Source organism: Ammodytes marinus (assembly GCF_949987685.1).
Source record: "Ammodytes marinus genome assembly, chromosome: 16".
In the NCBI taxonomy this organism is placed as follows: domain Eukaryota; kingdom Metazoa; phylum Chordata; class Actinopteri; order Uranoscopiformes; family Ammodytidae; genus Ammodytes; species Ammodytes marinus.
Window position 1 is genome coordinate 3,760,575 of NC_137220.1, and position 10,657 is coordinate 3,771,231.

The following is a 10,657-nucleotide window of genomic DNA, read 5'->3' on the forward strand; positions in this document are numbered from 1 at the left end:
CAAACGAGTTTTCCTTCGTTGTAGCGCCACCTAGTGGCCGGCATGTCTGAATTTTTTTGTAGGCCGGGAGGCCGGGGGTCTGAACTAGTCACGCAAGTGGCATGTCCCAACCCTTTACGGTTTGGGCTGCAGCACCACTTTTACTCGGAGAAAAATAAAAATAATAATAACTAGAACTGCAAGCAGTTTTTACCGGGGGCCAAGCCTCCGACGCAACTCGTCGTCAAGCGCCGCGCCTGCCGCTCACTTCGCGGAATCCGTGGATGTAAAGTTTTTGACCGTGGGATGTTCGGTGCGGGAGTTGTATAGGTATCGCTGTTTACGGATGAATTTGGCGAAACTGCCACGGTGGAACGATGCAGCTCAATTCACAGAACAAGTGCATGTCAAGTTTTTTAATGTGCGATGTGTGGTTGGCGAGTTATGAGCAAAAGTAGATTGTCAGCCTTGACAAAATGGCCGCCGGAGCTAATTGCACAATGTAATGTCAATGGACATGCTAACATTCCCGCCTTTTTTCTTTGACGGAAAAAAAAAATCTAATTTTATTAAAAAGTCCCTTAAACATTAATATTTCTTGGCCATATTTTTTCTATAGACTCGTGTTTGCCCCTTGATGTTTTACCGTGAGTTTTAAGAAAATTCCTCTGGCCAATTAGGAGATATAAAATTTCCTAATTTATGGCGCCCCCTTATGGCGAAAATGTCCAATTTTTTTATTGAACGCAATAAAGGGTAGCCCCAACATATGTCTAAAATTTGGACTTGATCCGACTTATGATTTTGGATTTATGAATTTTTTCGTAAAACGTAGCTAATCAACAAATATTTAAAACGCTACTGTTTCGTTATCCATGGTCGGATCAAAATTCTTTCGTATGATTTCTTTCCGTGTGGGTCGGTAGATGTTCTGTGAAAAGTTTGGTGTCGATTGTCCAAAAAATACGGGAGGAGTAGCGAAAAATATGTTTTGCAGTTTTTGCGATTTTGCGAAAAATCTATAATATCGCAAATGGGCGTGGCCTATGCCAAATGATGCAGCTGACTCCAGTGCATCTGTGGATATAAAGTTTTTGACTGTGGGACGTTCGGTGTGGGAGTTATGACCCCAAACGCGTTTTCCTTCGTTGTAGCGCCACCTAGTGGCCGGCATGTCTGAATTTTGTTGTAGGCCGGGAGGCCAGGGGTCTGAACTAGTCATGCAAGTGGCATGTCCCAACCCTTTACGGTTTGGGCTGCAGCACCACTTTTACTCGGAGAAAAATTAAAATAATAATAATAACAATCCTTACAAAAACAATAGGGTTCCCTGCCCCGCAGGGCTTGGGAACCGCGTTGCTGTGCAAAACGCGGTCCCAGCTCCTGCTCGGGCTTGGCCCCCTAATAATCGCCACTAAAACAATAGGGTTCCCTGCCCCGCAGGGCTTGGGAACCGCGTTGCTGTGCAAAACGCGGTCCCAGCTCCTGCTCGGGCTTGGCCCCCTAATAATAATCGCCACAAAAACAATAGGGTTCCCTGCCCCGCAGGGCTTGGGAACCGCGTTGCTGTGCAAAACGCGGTCCCAGCTCCTGCTCGGGCTTGGCCCCCTAATAATCGCCACTAAAACAATAGGGTTCCCTGCCCCGCAGGGCTTGGGAACCGCGTTGCTGTGCAAAACGCGGTCCCAGCTCCTGCTCGGGCTTGGCCCCCTAAAAATCCTTACAAAAACAATAGGGTTCCCTGCCCAGCAGGGCTTGGGAACCGCGTTGCTGTGCAAAACGCGGTCCCAGCTCCTGCTCGGGCTTGGCCCCCTAATAATAACTAGAACTGCAAGCAGTTTTTACCGGGGGCCAAGCCTCCGACGCGACTCGTCGTCAACCGCCGCGCCGGCCGCTCACTCCGCGGAATCTGCGGATGTAAAGTTTTTGACCGTGGGATGTTCGGTGCGGGAGTTGTATAGGTATCGCTGTTTACGGATGAATTTCGCGAAAGTGCCACGGTGGAACGATGCAGCTCAATTCACAGAACAAGTGGATGTCAAGTTTTTTAATGTGCGATGTGTGGTTGGCGAGTTATGAGCAAAAGCAGATTGTCAGCCTTGACAAAATGGCCGCCGGAGCTAATTGCACAATGTAATGTCAATGGACATGCTAACATTCCCGCCTTTTTTCTTTGACGGAAAAAAAAAAATCTAATTTTATTAAAAAGTCCCTTAAACATTACTATTTCTTGGCCATATTTTTTATATAGACTCGGGTATGCCCCTTGATGGTTTCCCGTGAGTTTTAAGAAAATTCCTTTGGCCAATTAGTAGATATGAAATTTCCTAATTTATGGCGCCCCCTTATGGCTAAATTCTCCAAATTTTTTATTGAACGCAATTAAGGGTAGCCCCAACATATGTCTAAAATTTGGACTTGATCCGACTTATGATTTTGGATTTATGAATTTCTACGTAAAACGTAGCTAATCAACAAATATTTAAAACGCTACCGTTTCGTTATTGATGGTCGGATCAAAATTCTTGTACATGATTTCTTTCCGTGTGGTTCGGTAGATGTTCTGTGCAAAGTTTGGTGTCAATTGTCCAAAAATTGTGGGAGGAGTAACGAAAAGTCAGTTTTGTAGTTTTCGCGATTTTGCGAAAAATCTATAGTATCGCAAATGGGCGTGGCCTATGCCAAATGATGCAGCTGACTCCAGTGCATCTGTGGATATAAAGTTTTTGACTGTGGGACGTTCGGTGTGGGAGTTATGACCCCAAACGCTTTTTCCTTCGTTGTAGCGCCACCTAGTGGCCGGCATGTCTGAATTTTGTTGCATGCGTAGTCCGGACGGACCTGGATCTAGTCATGCAATTGGCATGTCTGCACCCTTTACGGTTTGGGCTGTGCACGCAGTTTTAGGGAGGTACAAATAATAACTAGAACTGCAAGCAGTTGTGAACGGGGGCCAAGCCTCCCACGCGACTCGGGATCGGGCGTCGTCGTCCGCGGCGCCGGCCACTCGCTTCACGGATTCCGGGGATGTAAAGTTTTTGAATGTGGGATGTTTGGTTTGGGAGTTATAGACCAAAAGGCAAAACAATCGCAGAGAAAGATGCTCAAGTGTGTTTTTGGCGCCCCCTTTTGGAGCAATTTAAGGAAAAAGTAGAACCAACCTGAGAACCATAGGACAAACACGTGTGAAATTTGGTGTTAATAGGATGAATCGTTTTGGATTTAGGAGCAGTTTGGTACAAGGTAGCCAATGTGCAAATCGATGTAGCGAAAAAAAATCCCATACGCAAATGGGCGTGGCCTATCTCAAAAGATGCAGCTGACTTGTGGGCATCTGAGGATATAAAGTGTTTGACTGTGGGATGTTCGGTGTGGAAGTTATAGCCCCAAACGCGTTTTCTTTGCTTTTTGTGGTTTTGGTGCCCCCTATGGATGACATTCGCAAAACTGTGTTATATAGAAAGATGCAGCTCAATGTACCGAACAAGTGGATGTCAAGTTTTTGAATGTGGGATGTTCGGTGTGGAAGTTATAGCCCCATACGCGTTTTCTTTGCTGTTTGTGGTTTTGGAGCCCCCTATGGATGACATTTGCAAAACTATGTTAGATGGAAAGATGCAGCTCAACGTACCAAACAAGTAGTTGTCAAGTTTTTGAATGTGGTATGTTCGGTTTGGGAGTTATTGACCAAAAGGCAAACAAATTGCAGAGAAAGATGCTCAAGTGGATAAGGAGATGTATACTTTTTGTGTTTTTGGCGCCCCCTTTTGGTGAAATTTTCCAATTTTTTTTGAGGATGTTCATTAGAACTGTACAACCATATTTCTAAAATATTGTCTTGATACGATGTATAGTTTTGGATTTATGATCACTTACGTACAAAGTATTACAAGGAAGCTAAGCGGCAAATCTTTAAAGCGCTACCGTTTGGTCTTCCGATGGTCGTAGAAAAATTATTTGACCAACTTTTGCTCGTGGGAGTCGGTAGAGCATAATGCTTTTGGTTTCGTCCAAATCGGGCGAAAACTGTAGGAGGAGTATGTTTTGGTGACTGACACAGTTTTTGCGATGTAGCGAAAAATGTATATATACGCAAATGGGCGTGGCCTATCTCAAAAGATGCAGCTGACCTGTGGGCATCTGTGGATATAAAGTTTTTGACTGTGGGATCTTCGGTGTGGAAGTTATAGTCCCAAACGCGTTTTCTTTTGTTGTAGCGCCACCTAGTGGCCGGCATGTCTGAATTAGTTTGTCTGTGTACCAGGCACAGACCTGGATCTAGTTATGCAAGTGGCATGTCCCAAACCTTTACGGTTTGGGCTGCAGCACCAGTTTTACGCGTAGAAGAATAGAAAGAAGAAGAAATGTTCCAAATCGAAAAATGTAATCTTTAAAACGCTACCATTTGTTCTTCCGATGGTCGTAGAAAAATTATTTGACCAACTTTTGCTCGTGGGAGTCAGTAGAGCATAATGCTTTTGGTTTCGTCCAATTCGGGCGAAAACTGTAGGAGGAGTATGTTTTGGTGACTGACTCAGTTTTTGCAACGTAGCAAAAAATCTATATATACGCAAATGGGCGTGGCCTATCTCAAAAGATGCGTCTGGTTTGTGTGAATCTGTGGGTATAAAGTTTTTGACTGTTGGAGGTTCGGTGTGGGAGTTATATAAATTTTTCTCTTTTTGTAGCGCCACCTAGTGGTCGGCATGTCTGAATTTTTTTGTCTGCGTACCAGGCACGGACCTGGATAAGCCCTGCAAGTGGCATGTCCCAACCCTTTACGGTTTGGGCTGCAGCACCACTTTTACGTAAGGAATAGGAAGAATAAAAGGCCCAACAAGATCAATAGGGTTCCCTGCCCCGCAGGGCTTGGGAACCGCGTTGCTCTGCAAAACGCGGTCCCAGCCCTACTCGGGCTTGGCCCCCTAACTAGAACTGCAAGCAGTTGTGGACGGGGGCCAAGCCGTCCCGTGCGACTCGGGATCGGGCGTCGTCGTCCGCGGCGCCGGCCCCTCGCTTCATGGAATCCGGGGATGTAAAGTTTTTGAATGTGGGATGTTCGGTTCGGGAGTTATAGACCAAAAGGCGAAGAAATGGCAGAGAAAGATGCTCAAGTGTGTTTTTGGCACCCCCTTTTGGAGCAATGTAAGGATAAAGTAGAACCAACCATAGGACAAACATGTGTGAAGTTTGGTGTCAATAGGATGAATCGTTTTGGATTTAGGAGCAGTTTGGTACAAGGTAGCTAATGTGCAAATCTTTAAAGCGCTACCGTTTGGTCTTCCGACGGTCGTAGAGGAATTATTTAGTCAACTGTTGTTCGTGGGAGTCCATAGAGCATAATGCTTTTGGTTTCGTCCAAATCGGGCAAAAACTGTAGGAGGTGTGTGTTTTGGTGACTGACACAGTTTTTGCGATGTAGCTGAAAAAAATCCCATACGCAAATGGGCGTGGCCTATCCCAAAAGATGCAGCTGACTTGTGGGCATCTGTGGATGTAAAGTTTTTGACTGTGGGATGTTCGGTGTGGAAGTTATGGCCCCAAACGCGTTTTATTTGCGTTTTGTGGTTTTGGCGCCCCCTATGGATGACATTCGCAAAACTGCGTTGCACAGAAAGATGCAGCTCAATGTACCAAACAAGTGGATGTCAAGTTTTTGAATGTGCGATGTTTGGTTGGGGAGTTATGAGCAAAATGAAATTGTCAACCTCTCCACGTTTTTGAATTTTGCCGCCAAATAGTTCGAAACAGGAAGTGAAAGTGCAAAACTAATTTGTTGAATAAATCCAGCATACATAGGAATTTCTTGGCCAGATTTTTTGTATAAAGTCAGGTATGCCCCATGATAGTCTCCCTTGAGTTTCAAGAAAATCCCTTTTTTTTTTTTTTTCGGGGGTATTTGCGCGAATGTTTGAAGCGCTACCGTTTGGTCTTCCGATGGTCGTAGAAAAATTCTTTATCTATCTTTTGCTCGTGGGAGTCTGTAGAGCATAATGCTTTTGGTTTCGTCCAAATCGGATAAAAACTGTAGGAGGAGTGTGTTTTGGTGACTGACACAGTTTTTGCGATGTAGCAAAAAATTTATATATACGCAAATGGGCGTGGCCTATCTCAGAAGATGCAGCTGACTTGTGGGCATCTGTGGATATAAAGTGTTTGACTGTCGGACTTTCGGTGTGGAAGTTATAGCCCCAAACGCGTTGTCCTTTGCTGTAGCGCCACCTAGTGGTTGGCATGTCTGAATTTTTGTGTCTGCGTACCAGGCACGGACCTGGATAAGCCCGACAAGTGGCATGTCTTCACACTTTCTGGTTTGGGCTGCAGCACCACTTCTACACGACTCCAAATAATAACTAGAACTGCAAGCAGTTGTGGACGGGGGCCAAGCCGTCCCGTGCGACTCGGGATCGGGCGTCGTCGTCCGCGGCGCCGGCCCCTCGCCTCACGGAATCCGGAGACGTGAAGTTTTTGAATGTGGGATGTTCGGTTCGGGAGTTATAGACCAAAAGGCGAAAAAATGGCAGAGAAAGATGCTCAAGTGTGTGTTTGGCGCCCCCTTTTGGAGCAATTTAAGGAAAAAGTAGAACCAACCATAGGACAAACATGTGTGAAGTTTGGTGTCAATAGGATGAATCGTTTTGGATGTAGGAGCAGTTTGGTACAAGGTAGCTAATGTGCAAATCTTTAAACCGCCACCGTTTGGTCTTCCGACGGTCGTAGAGAAATTATTTACTCAACTTTTGTTCGTGGGAGTCCATAGAGCATAATGCTTTTGGTTTCGTCCAAATCGGGCAAAAACTGTAGGAGGTGTGTGTTTTGGTGACTGACACAGTTTTTGCGATGTAGCGAAAAAAAATGCCATACGCAAATGGGCGTGGCCAATCTCAAAAGATGCAGCAGAGTTGTGGGCATCTGTGGATGTAAAGTTTTTGACTGTCAGACTTTTGGTGTGGAAGTTATAGCCCCAAACGCGTTTTATTTGCGTTTCGTGGTTTTGGCGCCCCCTATGGATGACATTTGCAAAACTGCGTTCGATAGAAAGATGCAGCTCAATGTACCAAACAAGTGGATGTCAAGTTTTTGAATGTGCGATGTTTGGTTGCGGAGTTATGAGCAAAATGAAATTGTCTACCTTTCCACTTTTTTGAATTTTCCCGCCAAATAGTTCGAAACAGGAAGTGAAAGTGCAAAACTAATTTGTTTAATAAGTCCGGCATACATAGGAATTTCTTGGCCAGATTTTTTTTATAGACTCAAGTATGCCCCATGATAGTCTCCCTTGAGTTTCAAGAAAATCCCTTTCATTTTATTTTATTTAAGTATTTGCGCGAATCTTTGAAGCGCTACCGTTTGGTCTTCCGATGGTCGTAGAACAATTCTTTGGCCAGGTTTTGCTCGTGGGAGTCGGTAGAGCATAATGCTTTTGGTTTCGTCCAAATCGGGCGAAAACTGTAGGAGGACTATGTTTTGGTGTCTGACACAGTTTTTGCGATGTAGCAAAAAATTTATATATACGCAAATGGGCGTGGCCTATCTCAGAAGATGCAGCTGACTTGTGGGCATCTGTGGATATAAAGTGTTTGACTGTCGGACTTTCGGTGTGGAAGTTATAGCCCCAAACGCGTTGTCCTTTGCTGTAGCGCCACCTAGTGGTTGGCATGTCTGAATTTTTGTGTCTGCGTACCAGGCACGGACCTGGATAAGCCCGACAAGTGGCATGTCTTCACACTTTCTGGTTTGGGCTGCAGCACCACTTCTACACGACTCCAAATAATAACTAGAACTGCAAGCAGTTGTGGACGGGGGCCAAGCCGTCCCGTGCGACTCGGGATCGGGCGTCGTCGTCCGCGGCGCCGGCCCCTCGCCTCACGGAATCCGGAGACGTGAAGTTTTTGAATGTGGGATGTTCGGTTCGGGAGTTATAGACCAAAAGGCGAAAAAATGGCAGAGAAAGATGCTCAAGTGTGTGTTTGGCGCCCCCTTTTGGAGCAATTTAAGGAAAAAGTAGAACCAACCATAGGACAAACATGTGTGAAGTTTGGTGTCAATAGGATGAATCGTTTTGGATGTAGGAGCAGTTTGGTACAAGGTAGCTAATGTGCAAATCTTTAAACCGCCACCGTTTGGTCTTCCGACGGTCGTAGAGAAATTATTTACTCAACTTTTGTTCGTGGGAGTCCATAGAGCATAATGCTTTTGGTTTCGTCCAAATCGGGCAAAAACTGTAGGAGGTGTGTGTTTTGGTGACTGACACAGTTTTTGCGATGTAGCGAAAAAAAATGCCATACGCAAATGGGCGTGGCCAATCTCAAAAGATGCAGCAGAGTTGTGGGCATCTGTGGATGTAAAGTTTTTGACTGTCAGACTTTTGGTGTGGAAGTTATAGCCCCAAACGCGTTTTATTTGCGTTTCGTGGTTTTGGCGCCCCCTATGGATGACATTTGCAAAACTGCGTTCGATAGAAAGATGCAGCTCAATGTACCAAACAAGTGGATGTCAAGTTTTTGAATGTGCGATGTTTGGTTGCGGAGTTATGAGCAAAATGAAATTGTCTACCTTTCCACTTTTTTGAATTTTCCCGCCAAATAGTTCGAAACAGGAAGTGAAAGTGCAAAACTAATTTGTTTAATAAGTCCGGCATACATAGGAATTTCTTGGCCAGATTTTTTTTATAGACTCAAGTATGCCCCATGATAGTCTCCCTTGAGTTTCAAGAAAATCCCTTTCATTTTATTTTATTTAAGTATTTGCGCGAATCTTTGAAGCGCTACCGTTTGGTCTTCCGATGGTCGTAGAACAATTCTTTGGCCAGGTTTTGCTCGTGGGAGTCGGTAGAGCATAATGCTTTTGGTTTCGTCCAAATCGGGCGAAAACTGTAGGAGGACTATGTTTTGGTGTCTGACACAGTTTTTGCGATGTAGCAAAAAATCTATCTATACGCAAATGGGCGTGGCCTATTCCAAAAGATGCAGCTGACTTGTGGGCATCTGTGGATATAAAGTTTTTGACTGTCGGACTTTCGGTGTGGAAGTTATAGCCCCAAACGCGTTGTCCTTTGCTGTAGCGCCACCTAGTGGTTGGCATGTCTGATTTTTTGTGTCTGCGTACACAGCACGGACCTGGATAAGCCCGACAAGTGGCATGTCTTCCCACTTTATGGTTTGGGCTGCAGCACCACTTTTTGGGCGGAAGAATAATAATAACTAGAACTGCGAGCAGTTGTGAACGGGGGCCAAGCCTCCTGCGCAACTCGGGATCGGGCGTCGTCGTCCGCGGCGCCGGCCCCTCGCTTCATGGAATCCGGGGACGTAAAGTTTTTGAATGTGGGATGTTCGGTTTGGTTGTTATAGACCAAAAGGCAAAGAAATTGCAGAGAAAGATGCTGAAGTGGATAAGGAGATGTATACTTTTTGTGTTTTTGGCGCCCCCTTTTGGCGAAATTTTCCAATTTTTTTTGAGGATGTTCATTAGGACAGTACGACCATATTTCTAAAATATTGTCTTGATACGATGTATAGTTTTGGATTTATGATCACTTACGTACAAGGTATTACAAGGAAGCTAATCGGCGAATCTTTAAAGCGCTACCGTTTGGTCTTCCGATGGTCGTAGAAAAATTATTTGACCAACTTTTGCTCGTGGGAGTCATTAGAGCATAATGCTTTTGGTTTCGTCCAAATCGGGCGAAAACTGTAGGAGGAGTATGTTTTGGTGACTGACACAGTTTTTGCGACGTAGCAAAAAATCTATCCTATCGCAAATGGGCGTGGCCTATCTCAAAAGATGCAGCTGACTTGTGGGCATCTGTGGATATAAAGTTTTTGACTGTCGGACGTTCTGTGTGGGAGTTAAAGCCTCAAACGCGTTTTCCGTTGTTGTAGCGCCACCTAGTGGCCGGGATGTCTGAATTTTTTCGTCTGTGTACCAGGCACGGACCTGGATCTAGTCATGCAAGTGGCATGTCCCAGCCCTTTACGGTTTGGGCTGCAGCACCATTTCAAATAAAAAGTAGAAGAAATGTTCAATATCGAAAAATCGAATCTTTAAAGCTCTAGCGTTTGGTCTTCCGATGGTCGTAGAAAAATTATTTGACCAACTTTTGCTCGTGGGAGTTGGTAGAGCATAATGCTTTTGGTTTGGTCCAAATCGGGCAAAAACTGTAGGAGGAGTATGTTTTGTTGACTGACACAGTTTTTGCGACGTAGCAAAAAATCTATATATACGCAAATGGGCGTGGCCTATTTCAAAAGATGCAGCTGACTTGTGGGCATCTGTGGATATAAAGTTTTTGACTGTCGGACTTTCGGTGTGGAAGTTATACACGTTTTCCTTTTTTTGTAGCGCCACCTAGTGGCCGGCATGTCTGAATTTTTTTGTCTGCGTACCAGGCATGGACCTGGATCTAGTCATGCAAGTGGCATGTCCCTACCCTTTACGGTTTGGGCTGCAGCATCAGTTTTACGCGGAGAAAAATAGGAATAATCCCTACAAGAACAATAGGGTTCCCAGCCCTACTCAGGCTTGGCCCCCTAACTAGAACTGCAAGCAGTTGTGGACGGGGGCCAAGCCGTCCCGTGCGACTCGGGATGGGGCGTCGTCGTCCGCGGCGCCGGCCCCTCGCTTCACGGAATCCGGGGATGTAAAGTTTTTGAATGTGGGATGTTCGGTTCGGGAGTTA